The sequence below is a fragment of the Marmota marmota genome, unplaced genomic scaffold (genome assembly GCF_001458135.2).
Source record: "Marmota marmota marmota unplaced genomic scaffold, marMar, whole genome shotgun sequence".
Classification (NCBI taxonomy): domain Eukaryota; kingdom Metazoa; phylum Chordata; class Mammalia; order Rodentia; family Sciuridae; genus Marmota; species Marmota marmota.
In genome coordinates this window covers 35,447,886-35,463,990 of record NW_026000005.1, presented here as the reverse complement: position 1 = coordinate 35,463,990, position 16,105 = coordinate 35,447,886, and the positions used below count along the sequence as shown (strand labels likewise).

At 43.9% G+C, this 16,105-nt stretch overlaps 1 long non-coding RNA gene across 1 annotated transcript; it reads right to left on the bottom strand.

Annotated features, from left to right (window-relative positions):
• Positions 1 to 8,099: 8,099 nt before the first annotated feature.
• Positions 8,100 to 15,829, bottom strand: LOC125618232. Its single transcript, XR_007349491.1, has 3 exons — positions 15,779 to 15,829; positions 9,465 to 10,230; positions 8,100 to 8,445 (listed from the first exon to the last, which is right to left on the bottom strand). It is a non-coding gene; the product is annotated as an uncharacterized LOC125618232 (long non-coding RNA).
• Positions 15,830 to 16,105: the final 276 nt, after the last annotated feature.

Sequence of the window (16,105 nt, the reverse complement as noted above, 5' to 3'; positions counted from 1 at the left end):
CCAATGTCTCTCTCAATGCATTCCATTCATTGGGTAATTTAGTCATTTATTTTCTTTCTTGGAGACATTTCTTCTAGAGCCCTTTGTTGTCTTGCTTCAACCTGGATAGGTTACTCCCTGGTTTGCTCTTTTTTTTTTTTTTCCTGAATTTCTTTCATTCCATTTCTAGATGAACTTTAGATCTGCTTGTCAATTTCTACAACATATTCAATTGGGATTTTGATTTGGATTACCTCAAATCCATAGATCAATTTGGAGAAAAAGGCAACATTAACATTGAGTCTCCTAGTCTAGGAACATGGTATCTTTCTTTAATTGTTTGCAAAGAATGTTTTCTAGTTTTTGGTACAACAATCTTGTACATATGTTATTAAATTTACCCTTAAGTATCTTGTGGCTTTTTGGGGGCAGGGTGCTATTACAAATGGTATTTTGAAAGAAAAAATTTTCCATTTCTTTATTATTAGAGTATAGAAACATAATTGCACTAGTATATTGACTTTGTAACAATTTACTTACTAATGTACTGTCTTTGTAATCTGGAACCTTTTCCACTGATTAGTTCTTGTAGTTTTTTTTTTTTTTAAGTATTCTCTGGATTTTATATGTATGTCATCTGAGAAAAAAAGATAGTTTTATTTCTTCATTTTCCTTATGCCATTTAATCTTTTTCTTGTCTTATTTCACTGAGCAGCATCTCCAGTCCAGTGCTGAATAGAAGTGTCAAAAGCAGATATCCCGCCTTGTTCCTGGTCCTAAGACATCCAATTTTCACTAAATATGATGTTAGCTGTAGATTTTTCATAGAGACCTTGTATCAGTTGAGAAAGTTCTACTCATAGCTTGTTGAGAATTTAAAAAATTTTGAAATCATGAATGGATGTTAAATCTTCTTTTCTCTTTAAGGACCTGGACCCTGAAGCCAGATAGCCTGGTTTAAAATCCCAGTTCTGCTGTTCATAGAATTTACCTCCCACTTGACAAGAATAAAGCTCAGCTAATTGCTATGAGGATTAAATTAAATGAGTATATACACACACATAAGTACTCCTATGGCAGTTAGAAGAATGCCCAGCATGCAATAGGTTCTATTTGAAGTGTAACTATCATTATTCTTAAACTGACTCATATTTTGCTGGATTATTTGATTTAACATTTTTTTTTTTTGGTAGGGGATTAAACCCAGGGGTTGCTCTATCACTAAGTTATATTCCCAGCCATTTTTATTTTCTATTTTGACAGGGTCTTGCTAAATAGCCCAGGTTGACCTCTGATTTATGATCCTCCTGCTTCAGCCTCCCTAGTTCCTAGAATTACAGGTGTGTAACACTGCACCTGACTGTATTACTGGATTTGTTGAGAAAGGAGATGTAAGATATAACCTTTTTGAGAACTTGCATTTCCAATAGTGCCTTTACTCTACCTTCATGCTGGATTGGTCTTTTGGTTGGGTATTGTGTTCTAGGTTGGAACTCATTTCCTTCAGGAATTTGCAGGTTTTTCTTGGTTTCTTCTAGCTTCCAGGGTTGCCATTGAGACTTCTGATACTTTTGTAATTCTTGATCCTTGGTAGGTGATGAATTTTCTCTTAGAATCTTTATCTTCTTTATCTTTCTCTTAGAATCTTTTCTTTATCTTATCTTTATACATTTTAGAATGCATGATATGTGCTTCCTAGGAGCCTTCTCATTCATTATGCTGGGTACTGGTAAATCTGTTTAATCTGGAAACTCGGGTTCTATAGAATTTGCTTGTTTTATTTTTTGACACTTGTTGATCCTTCATTTTCCCTATTCAATTTTTCTAGAACTTCTTTTTATTTAGGTGTTGAACTTCCAAGACTGATTCTCTAATATTCGTATCCCTTTCTGCCTGTTTCAAAATAACTTCATCTTTCTATTTTCCAAGAAGCTATCCTTAATGTGTTTCCCAACTTTCTCACTGAAATATAGATATTTCATATATTTAAAATATAATACATAAGATAGATATTTCAAATATAATATAGAAATTTGAAATTTTCTATAGTATTTTAAATTTCCAAATAGATTTTTTTCTGTTCCCCTTTGTAGCATCTCATTCTTGCCTCACGAATGCAATATTTCCTATTATCTTTCTGAGGCTATTCCAGTTTTTGTAGTGATGTCATTGGTTTCCTTTGTTGTCTCTTTCTGGTCTAGTAACTTAATTACACTCACTCATCTATTTTTTTTTGACTCTGATTTAAAAAATCTGCTTTCTTCTATCACATTTTCTTTGTTCTTGTATCTTATAGAACTGTGTCTTAAAATAGTCCCTTTTGTGTCATTTTTAGTGGATTTTTTTTTCTTCTTCTTGGTGCTAAGGATTGAACCCAGGGGCTCTCTATCACTGAGCTACATCCCCGACCATGTTTATTTTATTTTGCTAAGTGGCCCAGGCTGGCTTTAAACTTGTGATCCTCGTGCCTTAGCCTCTCAAGAAGCTGGGATTATAGGCATGTGCCACTCCTCTCAGCCTTAATGTCCCTGCACCGCCCCCCATAGAGGTCTTGCAGGTGCCCTGGGTTATGAAGACTACGCAGGGGCAGTTCCTGGGGGTACTCACTGAGCCCTCCTAGGTTATGTGGTTTAGAGGGTTCTGTTATTGCTGTTTCTTGGCTCTGGGTTTCTACACTATTCCATATGGCAGATTTGGGTACTCGTCACTTGCTTCCCAGGATTTGGGAAGGTTCCTTATGTGCTCCTCTGTCTCCCACGGCCTGGGGCAGGCAGCTCACTTGGGGATCGTCTCAGGGCTGGCAGGTGTTCTTCCATTTCCACGCAAGGGCGGGCAGCTCTTTCGCGGTCCCCACTTGTTGCAGGGATTCTAGTTGCGGTTGGTTGCTGGGTCCGTGGGATCCACAGGTGTGGATCATTACCACCCCCAGCCTTAAGGTGCGTGACTAGCTCTAGCATCTTTTTAAGCTCCTGTGGCTTCAATTCTTGCTCCCTCAGTGCACATATCTCTAAGTGCCCTCTTCATTTCTGTCCCTAAAGATTTTTATCTCTCGCTTTCAACCTTAGATATCTATTTAAAACTTTTAAAAATGTATGTTAGTTAGCCCTTACATGCAGAGTGTGTGCAGGCGTGTTGGCGACTGTTTTCCCCACATCTCCCCACTCCACTATCCCTAAAAATTAATCTAGCACATAAAATGGAAACAAAGTTTTCCTTCTTTTTTATTTCCTTAAAGATCAATGTGTTAAAATGTTCTCCAAGTGAGTTTAAAATGTCAACCTAGGGCCTGGGGATGTAGTGCAGTGGCAGAGCACTTGTCTAGCATAATAAACCCAGGGGAGTGCTGCGTTCAATCCCCAGCTCCCCCTGCTCCCCTCACAGTGTCAGCCTGCAAGATACATTGACTGGATGTCTAGGGACCCGGAGTGTCCACGTATGTTGCACGTTCGTGTGTATATGTGTGTTGGGGGCAAATGACCCCACATAATCCCAGAATCATCATCCCTTTCATTTAGCCAGACTCAAATCAGGAGGTGGAAGAAGTGAGATCTAGAAGGTAAGGGGAGGGACTCTGAAGAAATCCAGTCACTTTCGACATGGGAAGGAATCGTGTTGCCCAACAGAAACCTAAGTGGCCACATCCGTCCTCTTCCTGAGTCCTGTCAACAACAAGCTGTCTTCCTGAAACAGCTGGCTTTGTTCCAACTCTGAAGGTGTGGAGGGTGCGGAGAGATGAAGCAAGTCCAGACCTGGGGGCCATGAAGCACGGGGCTCCCACGTCACAAGCACCCTTCTTAGCAGGAATCCTGACAATGCTCAGCATACCCTGTCCCCTCTGCAAGGTCTCACGTATTAAGCAAGTTACCTGATAATGTAACAATGCTTTCTTACCTCCACCTTTGTGCTGTGCTGAGCCCTGTGAACAAAGTCACATAGCACAGAAATGACATTTAGGGGGACAAAGGAAACTTACAAATGGAGGACATGTGAGAAGGTCATGAAACTCCCTGTAGAACAAAAGGAACAAAGAGATCCCTTTGGAAGTCCTAACTGAACCTGAAGATTTGGAAAGATGTTTCTAATAATAATAATAATAATAATAATAATAATAATAATAAAAAAAACAGAAAGAAAAGAAAGACTTGGTGGCTGTGTCTCATGAACATTCATGTCAGCTTAGGGAACCTGTTTCTTCTTTCATGAAAGGAGGTCTGATTAGGTAAGCTCCCTTCCAGTTCTAAGAAGATGAGCTGCCCTTGATCTGAGTCTTCTGAGAGATGTGAAGAGTCCCACATCTCCATGTGAACTTGATATGCAACATCTATCTTTGCTGGATCATGATTATCAGTGACCAGGGGGTCCAGACAGGCCAGTTCTTGGTATATGCTTCCCCCAAAGCTGCTGAGCAAGCCTGACCAAGCAGTTCTTGGGAAGTCCTCCTCCTGTCCCTTTCCTCTCCTTCCTTTCCCCTCGGTGACTCTGATCCTCCACCTCCTCCCCCGCCTCCTTCCTGATCTGTCAAAATTACTTTAGAGTAGGGAGTCCCCTTTAGAAAAGGACAAATGCTCTTTGGGTTGGGAACATTTTTCTTTCAGTCATTAAGCATGAAATGAGAACGGGTTTTTAAAATCATTCTCTTGCTGCACGGAAGATCCTCTTTTTCTGAGGCTTCAAGGTCATGAGCAGATTGGTACATCACAGTCCAACATGTTAGTGTAGCATCTCGATAACTCTGTGTCAGTGCTGACTTACCTGGCCTCTCCTTGGACTCTGGAACAGCCTCTTAGACTCTAATATGACACATAATATTTGTACATATGTATGGGGTACAGAGCTATAATGTGATACACGTATATAAGATGTCAAATCAGTGTCATCTGTTAGATATTGCAAAGGGAGACAGTGAGAGGGGAAAAGAGAAAAGGAGAGAGAGAGGGAGAGAGAGAGAGAGAGAGAGAATATGAGATTTCTTAGAGCTTCAGGGCAAGGTGAGAACAAATAGTTGTTGGAAGGAACCCAAAGATAAACTACTTCTGCCCGTTTAGTGAAACTGAAACTTTGACCCCCAAGTTCTATTTCAGTTTTCACGCCATATTTCAATCCTTATATATGTAGTATGTTTCCCATGATGTTAAATAATAGATATTAATGATTATTATTTGCTGATAACTGAAAATTTACCATGTGCCAGGTACCATGAAAAGCACTTTCTATGTGAGTTATTTTATTTAATGTTCACCAGGACCTTATGGTAGGAATTACTACTATCCTCATTTTATAGAAGAGGGAACTAAGGCCCAGAGAGATTAAGGCCTTCACCTGATGTAACTCGACAGCAGGTAAGTGGCATGAGGAGTTTCATCTGGGACTCACCGCGGGAAGCCTGAGTTCTCAATGCTGTGTGACATGGAGACGGGTTGCTGTGGGTAGGGTTCTGGGAGGGTCCCAGTGAGGTTTGTCTTGGTCTGTCCTGCCTCATTGTGTGGTCTTGAACAAGTTAGTTGGTTTCTCTGACCCCTGTGTCCTCTGAGGGATGGCAACATCAGAAGGGTGCTGTCAGGTTTCAAGGTGAACGCCTGGCTTTTGGGATAGACTTGGGCCCCCATCAGTGGCAGACACTATCGTAGCAGAGAAGCCTTGGAAAGGTGAGCCAGGTGAAGAGTAGGCACACGACCCTGCCTTGTGAGTGTAGTGGCAGTGCTTTGTGCGTGGCGATGCCCCAGGGTCAGGCTGCTAAGAGGGGAGTTGGCATATGTCATTGTCCCAGGCATCCAACTGCTTTGAGATGAAAAAGACAGAACTTGGAAAGAGGATGAAGTGTCGTCCCCCATTCCTGTAACGCCCCCCATTCCTGTAACGTCCCCCATTCCTGTAACGCCTACTCTTCCTCTTCTCCTGGCTCGTTCCTATCTGCACTCAGGCTGCCGTGAATTCCCCTCCCCGGACCCCACATCCGGAAAGCGATGACATTGGTTCTCTGTCCACTTTGCAGCCAAGGTCTGAGTGGACCTCGAATGGACGTTGAATGGACCTGAGTGGAGGTGAGTACAGTGAGGTTTCCGTTTGAGCCTAGCCTGGATCCACCCTGGGGTTCATGCAAGCCTGGCATTCCTGAGAGGAGCCCTCTGTAGAGGGTGAGGTGCACAGGCCTGCAGAGCTGTGGCTCAGGGCGGGGCACCAGGCAGAGCCTGAGGGCTGTGGCAGTTGGAAGCCATGCCTGTGACCAACCTAGCCCAGGGACTGTCACCTCAGTGGTAGAAGAGGGGACTGGCACTGCAAGTGAGAAAAGCCGGGGGGTTCTGGCAATTCAAGCAACAGAGTCAAGCACTATAGCCAGGGGTCAGCTGGAGTTGGCAGAGGGGTGGAGGCCAGCTTGGCAAAAGGCCCAGGCAGGGTGCTGGGAAGAGGGAAGAGGGTCCCCGAGAGGTGCCCTGAGGGGCACATAAAGATTACAAACCAAGTTAGAGCTAAAAATATAAAATCCAAAAACCAAATCAAAAAACAGAACCAAACCAGGCTGCCTATGGCCCCCCCACCCAAAGTTGACCACCGTGTATAGTTTGGTTCATTTCTTTCCAGCATTAAAAAAATATATGGCTTTATTTTCTAGAGCTGTTTTAGGTTCCTGATAAAATTGAGCTGAAAACCTGTGGCAGTTTTATTATTATTATTATTATTTTAAAATTTTTGTGGTGCTGGAGATCCAACACAGGACCTTAGCGCTGAAACATTTTTTTTTTAATGTTACAATGTCACCATATCATAGTATCATGTGGTCTGTTAGAAGAATCTGGATTCTACCTATTTGCATTTAATGTAAGGCAATCTTTGTGTTATTGTTTATCACGTTTCTTTGCTTATTATATTTTTTTCTACTTTGTTATTTCCTCAGACTTTCTTCTAGCCTCTTGTTATTTCTGCACCTTCCATCTCTAGCTTCTGACCCTAGAATAGTATCCTGTCTGTCTGTCTGTCTCTCATTTGGTCTGCCATCTACCTAAGGCTGTTGGGCAGGAGGTTCCTCTGCATTGACAGCTCTCTGAACCCTGAGCTTATTCCACTCCTCCGCGACCTGTCCCTGGTGTCCAGGACAGAGGTGGCCTTCTATTCCCTCTGTTCAGGTTGAGTACCCGGCAGTGCCCCGTCCAGCCCCACCTCGGTGATGTTAAATACCACCTCTGCCCACTTCTCCCAGGCTTCTAGTTCTTTGCCCAAAGTCTATGCACATGGCATTTCTGGACAATACTTCCTCTTGGTAGCATTTGACACTATTCATATCATTTAAAAAATTATGGAGGGGGAACATCTGTGAGTCAGGTTTTCTTGCAGTGTCTGAGGGACACCATAAGTAAAATACCCACAAATCCTTGCCTTACTAGAGTTCAAAGTCACATCTCTCATCTTCATTTCTTTTCCCTGGTTCTAGAGATTAAGCATAGGGGTGCTCCACCACAGAGCTACATCCCCAGCCTTTTAAATTTTATTTTGAGATGGGGTCTCACTGAGTTGTCCTGCCTCAGTCTCCCAAGTAGCTGGGATTATAGGCATGCGCCATCAGCTCATCTTAATTTTTTTAAAGTCATAAGTAACAAGACTCCTTGTATAAGAATGAGAAAACTTATTACATAAAATATCATCTCATATTAAAATTTAGAAAATTCAGATAAGGAAAAGACAAAGATGAATAAATATCCTACTCTCCTTCTTGGAGATAACCACCGTCAACAATGATCTGCACATCCTTCTATACCTTGTTGCATGTGCATAATATTTCACTAAAAAACGAAATGAGAATATGATTCTTTTGCCTAATTTGTTTTTCTCTCAATGCAGTCTGTTTTGCTACAATGCCATGATATTTCTAAGAAATGTTGTTAGACCAAGATTGCCTTAAAGGGAAGGAAAATGTTGACCATCAAGACAGCTCAAATTGACAATAACATTTATTGACCTCTAAGAATTTTTTTTCTTCGGGGAGGGGTGTCTAAGAATTTTTTTTTTTTTGTACTGAGAATTGAACTCAGGGGCACTCGACCAGTGAGCCACATCCCCAGCCCTATTTTGTATTTTATTTAGTGCCTACCATTGCTGAGGCTGGCTTTGAACTTGGGATTCTCCTGTCTCAGCCTCCTGAGGTGCTGGGATTATAGGCATGAGCTACCACACCCGGTGCTCTAAGAATGTTCTTAATGATAATTTTTGAAAATAGTTAAGTCTATGACAATAAACCCTAAAGCCATTGTGCAAATTCACAGTTGGTTATACTTACCTTTTGCTCCAAAGAATGGCTTTCTACTTTTCCTTCTCTCTCTCTCTTTCTCTCTCTCTGCATTGTTGGGAATTGGACCCAGGGCCTCATGATGCTAGGTAAGACTTTACCACTGAGCTGCACGCCCAGCTCTTAGATGGCATTCTCTTCTCATTTCTGGTGTGTACAGGCTTCTATCATTTCTATTACCCATTGTGCTGAAAAAAAAAATGCACAGAGAGGTCAAGGTTTTACCTTGTAGAGCTCAAAGTGCCCTATTTTACTCTAATTAACAGCAGCCCTTGCAACTTTCCTACATCCAGCTCATGCTGGAGAGGAGGTGCTTGATAATTGTAAAAGTCTTCTCGTGTTCATAAAGAGTCATGTACACCCTCATTTATGGCTGAGCAGGATTCTTCTGTCTGCATGGGCCACACGTCATCTAACCGATGGACTCTTACAAACAATGCTACAGGGAACATACTGAACCTAAAACTTCATGGATCGTCTTAGTTATTTTAATATGATAGATACTTAGAAGTAGAATCGGGGAGAAAATGGTTACATTTTCCAAATTAATATTACCAAATGAATCCATTCAACAATATTTAATGATTGCTCTTTTCCTGACCCTGATTTAAGTGCTGGGGACACAGCGGTGGTCCAAGCAAATAAGGGACCTGTCCTTCTGGGACTCAAAGTCTGATAACAACAAACAAATAAGTATAAATGTAAAGTTAGGCATCAATTATAGCTTTGAACAAAGCAGCTTGAGGGGGTGCGAGTGGGGGGAACTAGGTTAGATAAGGTGGTGAGGGAAACTTTGTAACAAGTTGACCTTCAGCAGAGACCTGGAGGAAGTAAAAAAATCAGGAAGATCATTATAGGAAGAGGGAAGAGTGGTGCAAAGGCCCTGAGGCCCTGTGCTGGGTATGCTTCTGAATAGGAAGGAGGCTCAGATGGCTGGAGTGTAGTCATGGCAGGGGATATGTGCAGGAGGTGATGTTAGAGAGGCAAATTACAGATGAGTTTGGACCATAGAGGCCAAGAGTGGAGGACTGTGAGCTGCAGGATGGAGAATGAAGGAGAGGGTAGAGAGGGAAGTAGATAGGAGGCTGTTTCAGTTGCTCTGAAGAGAGATGAGGTGTCTTAGACTAGAGAGAGAGTGAAGGGGGTGAAAAGAAGTGGTCAGATCTCCTCTCCCACCAGTAGAGCATGACAGTGTCATTTTTCTCACCTGCCACACTTCCTCCTTCTTGAACTTTCGTTTTCCTTGGGCTCTTGCTTTCTTCCTGCACCTTTGGCTTCTTTTTGATCTCCATTTAAGGCCCCTCTCCATGTGCCAGTCCCTTGACTGCTGACATTCTCCAATATTCTCTTCCCTCCCCCCTCCTGTCCTTTCTCTGTTCTTCAGTTTCCCTGGGGGATGCCATCTACCCCAGGGGCTTCCATGCTCTGCTATAGCAATGAGAATGACCTTCAGAACTGTTTCTAGGCCAGCCGAACAGTCCTGGGCTTCCAGAGCTACCCTTTCCACACTCATTGACGTGTCTGCTGTGCCTTCACTACGAGTCCAACATAGAAGGCAGCACCTCCCCAACCCACCTCCTTTAAGCCATTTGTCCAAACTGTAGGTTGAAGTCTTCTTTTTGACTCCCTCCCCCTTTCTCACTGCCCGTTGCTGATCCACCTGAGAGCCAAGGCCTGTGGGTCTTCCCTTGAAGTTCTCTCAAGCTCACCTCCTCATCTGCTGCCCCCGTCCTTGCTTTGTTCAGACCTGCACTGTTCATGCTGGAGCCTCCGAATTAGACTCCTTCCTTGAGCCTCTGCCCCTTACAAGTTCAGGGGAGACATGGGTTGTATTACTCATCTGCTTAAAGCTCATCCGGGGCTCCTGTTGCCTGTGGGGTAAAATTCACACGTCTCTTATGGCTTTGGCTCGTCCATGCTGGATTCCTTAGCGTTCCCCTGACACGTGGTGCTGTCTGCCTTCATCTAGATGTCTGTGGTTGTAAGCAACAGAAACCTGCTTTAATGAGGCTGAAGCCCAAAGGGCATTTCATGGAAGAATCCAATGGTATCTGATGGACCTGAAGGGTCATAAGATTCTAAGAGGGACCGAAACCAGGAGCAGGAAGGTGGCTCCTTTCTTGGGCCTTCTCTCTTTGGGGCTCCTGAGTCTCAACTCATGGCATTTGGCAGGTCTACCTCACTCCTCTTTCCAGGCATGTGGCTTTGTTTCTTTTCCTCCCCCACACCCCAAGTTTACATCGCCCAGATCAACTGAAGTTCAGGGAGCAGCCCAATTGCCCCTTTCCAGAAAAGCAGCTCTGATTGACCCAGCCAAGAGCAGGGAGCCATCAACAAACAACTTGGAGCTGACAGGCCTGGATGATAGCGCCACAGAATTCTCTAAAGTCTCCATGCTGAGCCTTTGCATGTAGTGTTCCCTGTCACTGTACCCTTCCCTGTGTCTTCATCAAGCTCAAGAGATAGACCTTGCCAAAAGCGTCATCAGGCTAGGAGCCCCTCCACGTGTTCCCATAAAACTGCTGCATATCTTGATCCTCACACTTCACCTCAGGGTTGTGTTCATTGATTTCTTGTCTGTCTCCCATTAGACTGCGGGAGTCCTTAAACAGAGCCTGCTCACCTCCTTTTCCCTAGAGTCAGGGAAGGAGGCATGTCTAACATAGGGCTACCTCCAACTTATAAATGAAGGAACCAAACAGCCCATTAGTCTCTACCCATCACATGCAGGTGACTTGGGGGGCAAGATTCAGGCATCTGATAGGAAAAGAGACAACAGCAGAGCTAGCTTATTCTGCTGGCTGCATGTACCTTGGTGCCATCAGAGTCCCATGAGTACCTGCCCACAGGAAGCTGTAGAATTTAACGTTTGTTTTTTGCAAGGTAATAGTGGTATCTGTGGCTTCCTAAAGGACAGCTGCCTAATTGAACTTATAAATGGTTTAAATAAGTGGACAGCTAAGAGTAGAAAAGGTCAGGTTTAAAAAACATCACTACCTGTATATGATGGGCAAGCCAATGATGGCTGTGTGTATTTTGTATGAACATTATGGCTAACATCTGATTTGAACCCTGTATCAAAATTTCTGTGCATGAAGTTTAGTTTACATTACTGTATGTATCTGTGAGGTTGGAACAAAACTAAAGATTTAAATAAATATTAACATCTGACATTTATTGGAGCTTACTATGTTCTGCTGGGAGCCATTAGCCAAGTAGGTATGACAATTTCCTTGCCAGCGTACCCCATGTTGCTGACATTTTGCAGTGACATTGAATGTAGTTGACCTTGCTCAAGGACCAGGGCGGATTAGGGTGTTCCCGGTTTAACATAATCGGGTTTAGGGCGTTCCCAGTTTAGGTTCCAGGTTTAAGGTTTAAGATTATTCCTGCTGGGAATAGGGCGTATCCTGCTGCCTAAGTTCCCCTTGAGTTCTCACGGGATTCAGAGTATATTTTGGAAGACAGATGCCCAGAGAGGTGAATTTGGGAGAGAACGTGGATTTGGGCAGAGAACGTGGATTTCCCCAGAACGTGATTGTAGACGGCTGGTGTGAGTTCGGGAATAAAGAGTTGCTGTTTGAATCTACAAGCTGTGTGGTGGCTCGTGATTTTGTGCCCAGCCAGACTGCGGCATTTGGCGTCCCGTGCGGGGAACTTCTGAAGCTTAAAGGTAAGTGAAATTTCTCACCCCTGAGGAAGAGCGAAAGAATGGGTGATCAATTCAAAAAACAATGCGTTCCTGTTGTGATTTATTTTGTTTTTGTTTCAAGCTGCCTATCCCTAGAAATTTCTCAGGCAAACTGGAAAAAATGGTTGACTAAAGGTTTGAAGTTTGTCGGCCCTGAGGAAGAGAAAATTGATACAACGATTTTTTATTCCGTTTTTGTTTCATTCAGTTTCGGTTTTGTTTTGTGTTATCTTATTGGGTTGCGTTATCTTTATAGTAGATTAGAAATTAGTAAAAAACAAACCGAAAAGATGTTAAGTAAATTGTTAGAGGTTCAGACCATGGAGAAAGACATTTTAGATCAAGCAAAAGAGAAGGTCTCTCGAGCTAGTCAGACGGAGGAAGAAAATTTAAAGGAAATGGGGTTGTTAGGAAAAAGGCCACAACAGGAGGCTGTTACTAACTCCCTTTTATCACAAGAGGGCGTAATTCAACCAACAGCCCCACCGATGGAGACAGCTGAGTGGCCCTCAAACCCCGTAGTTGATAAATGGGATCCTGAGACAGGACCTCAAAGATTAGCATGCCCTGTACTTGAACAGGCAGGAGGGCAGCGAATTCACCGTGCTTTAGATTTTAAAACAGTGAAGCAGTTAAAGGAGGCTGTAACAACCTATGGCCCCCAAGCTCCCTTCACGGTAAGCATGGTCGAGTCCATTACTAACTTGGACATGACGCCAGCAGATTGGGCTAGTATGTGTAAATCTGTACTAAATGGAGGACAATATTTGTTATGGAAGGTTGCCAATGAGGAATTTTGCACGGAGACAGCTAGGCGAAATGCAGCAGCCGGTTACCCTCAAAGAAATCTAGATATGTTGTTAGGAAAAGGACCTTATGAGGGTCAACGGCAACAAATTGAATATGATCCTGCTATATATGCACAAATTGCTGCAGACGCAGTTAGGGCATGGAAGACTTTACAAGGACATGGAGATTTACAAGGTCAGCTATCTAAGGTAATACAGAGAGCTAATGAACCTTACGCTGACTTTGTAGATAGGCTAATTCAAACGGCTGCCAAAATTTTTGGGGATACAGAACAAGCAATGCCATTAATAAAACAACTGGCTTATGACCAAGCAAATCGTTGCTGCAGAGAGGTTATTAGACCATGGAGACATGAAGATTTAAACACATATATTAAATTATGTAGAGATATTAATGAACAAGGGCAAGTCTTGGCAGCTGCAGTACAACAGGCTTTAGATGCCAGGTCAAAAACATGCTATGATTGTGAACAAACAGGACATTTTAAAAGGAATTGCCCCATAGGAGGAGGGTTTAACAAAAGTAGGTATCAAAGGAATAGAATACCGGGTATTTGCCCACGATGCCGTAGAGGGAGACATTGGGCTAATAAATGCCGCAGTCTGGCTGGGCACAAAATCACGAGCCACCACACAGCTTGTAGATTCAAACAGCAACTCTTTATTCCCGAACTCACACCAGCCATCTACAATCACGTTCTGGGGAAATCCACGTTCTCTGCCCAAATCCACGTTCTCTCCCAAATTCACCTCTCTGGGCATCTGTCTTCCAAAATATACTCTGAATCCCGTGAGAACTCAAGGGGAACTTAGGCAGCAGGATACGCCCTATTCCCAGCAGGAATAATCTTAAACCTTAAACCTGGAACCTAAACTGGGAACGCCCTAAACCCGATTATGTTAAACCGGGAACACCCTAATCCGCCCTGGTCCTTGAGCAAGGTCAACTACATTCAATGTCACTGCAAAATGTCAGCAACATGGGGTACGCTGGCAAGGAAATTGTCATACCTACTTGGCTAATGGCTCCCAGCAATGTTCTAGGTATTGGGCTTTATATATATATTAACTAATTTAATCCTTGAAAGTACATGAGGAAGCTGTTTCTATAATAACCCATTGACACAGGAGGAAACCAAGGCAGAAAGGGCGAGAGCTGGGATGTGCAGACAAGAATCTGACCTCAGGCTTACACCCTTAGCCACTCTGCAGGACCAGCAAGGTCAAGGTAGAGTTTAGTACATTTCTTCCAACACTCCCCTGTTAATGGGTTGCCACTTCAAATATGCTTTTGTTCCCTGACGCTTTCACAGGGCTTTTCTTTTAGCACATTTTTTATGTTTATGTTTTTGGGCAAAAAAAGAAACATGTCTCTGCAGGTGTAAGGTATGTTGGCACTAAACTCTCTTGCAAGAAGCTCTCATCATGCCAATGTTTATCCCCAAGCCAGCTCCAAATGTTTGCCTGCCTTGGGTGACAGAAGGGGATAAATGAATACGCAGAGGAGAGGCTTCAGGACTGCCCTCTGGGTCTCTGTTTCTGGCTTTTCTTTCCTCTTGAATGTATCCTCAGGTGCTGGAGGACAAAGGTGAGGACTGTCATATGAGTGCTGCCATTAGTCCCATTGGAATCAGGTTTCTCGGGGACTAGAGCGAAGGTGGCCTGATGTAGAGAAGAGGGTAGTGAATGGGTCCAGTGTTGCTCCTGTCATTGAAGGCCTCTGGCACTGTGCCCACCTGTTGTAGGCCCTGAGTAACTCACTTGTCACAAGGGGGGAATTCCATCAAAATGTGGATCTTCACTTCCTCTCCACTGAGACGTTCAGGGCTTCAGGAGAGCAGTTCAGGGCCACCACTCACTTAAGTAGTGAGCAGACACTGGGAAGTAGGATGTGGGTGACACGCTGTGTGCGGTGCCCTAAGCTGAATTAGCAGAGTGTCTCTATAAACAGAGGGTTTTTGTGTACCCCTAACGCTGATCCCTGGAAACTACTACGGCATCAAGACCCCTGAGCCTTGAAGAAGTGGAAGGCTCATGCATTTTTGGCAAGTGGGCTGAATCCTCGGGCAAGTGTGGATTTGGGGTCAAGAGGCAGAGGGATCCAAAGTGTTAGAGTTAGTTGGGCAGTTCAGCATAGGAAATCCTTTAGTGTGGTGCTGGACACTCCCCAAAGCCCTCTTGAAATGCTAGCTGCAAGTATTACTGTAAAATGTGGGGCCCACCACCTGGTGGGAAACCAAGCCTTTAGCCCTGCTTCTGGGTCAGCTTGGCACAGAGCCAGTGTTGATGGGAAGCTGGCCCTCCTGTTTGTGGCCAGGGGAACATGTGTGACCTCACACTTTGCAAGGCCCTGTTGAGAAATCAGTGGTGTGTCGGACTTCTCCGGGAAGGTGACTTGTGCACGTTCCTGAGCCACTGGGGGAGGGGCCTTGACTTGGGGACATGATCTCTACTCCTCCCCTCCCCCTCGGATAGCTAGTCCTTGTGCCTATGGAATGGTCAGAAGTAGGTGGCAGTGCAAAGCCACCTTCCTTTGTCTAAGGGTCAGCTACAGTTGGGGGTCCTGGAGAATGTTCAGCCCCAAAAGACATTAAACTAGAGAGAGAGAGAAGTAGAAATACCTGAAAGGGGAAGAAACATACTCATAAACAATTCTAATTCCAAGAGGGCATTTTCATCTCTGGTTTGGGTAGCTTAGCTACCACTGCTTCTGGTCAGTGCATTAAACTTGAGTCTTTAAAAAAATTTTTTGCTTTTTTTTGGTACTGAGAATTGAACCCAGGGGCACTTCACCATTGAGCCACCTCCTTTATAATTTTTATTTTGAGACAGGGTCTCACTAAGTTGCCAAGACTGGCCTCAAACTTGTGATACTCCTGCTTCAGCCTCCTGAGTAGCTGGGATTTCAGGCATGCATACTTGTCTTAAACTGGAGTCTTGATTGGAGTCATCTGGAACTCCATATTCCCAGGGTGCCCCTCAGCCCTACAGATTTGATAGGACTGGGACCACCACTCTTACCTGGATGGAGACTGGATAGAGATGAGCCAATGCGAAATCTGGTAAGAGAAGCTGCAAGAACACAAGGAGAAGAATCAAGTCAGGTCATCTACTCCACTAGCCCTTGCCTATGAGGCCTAGAGATTCTAACAGCGCCACGCTGGTACTGGTCTTGGGGTACTACACCGATTGTCATTATTTCCCCAAATCTGTCCGGCAATTTTGCTGAGTTCCCTTTATTTAACTCTTTTTATTTTTGGGGAGGTGGTACCGAGGATGGAACTCAGGGGTACTCAACCACTGAGCCACATCTCCAGCCCTATTTTGTATTTGATTTAGAGACAGGGT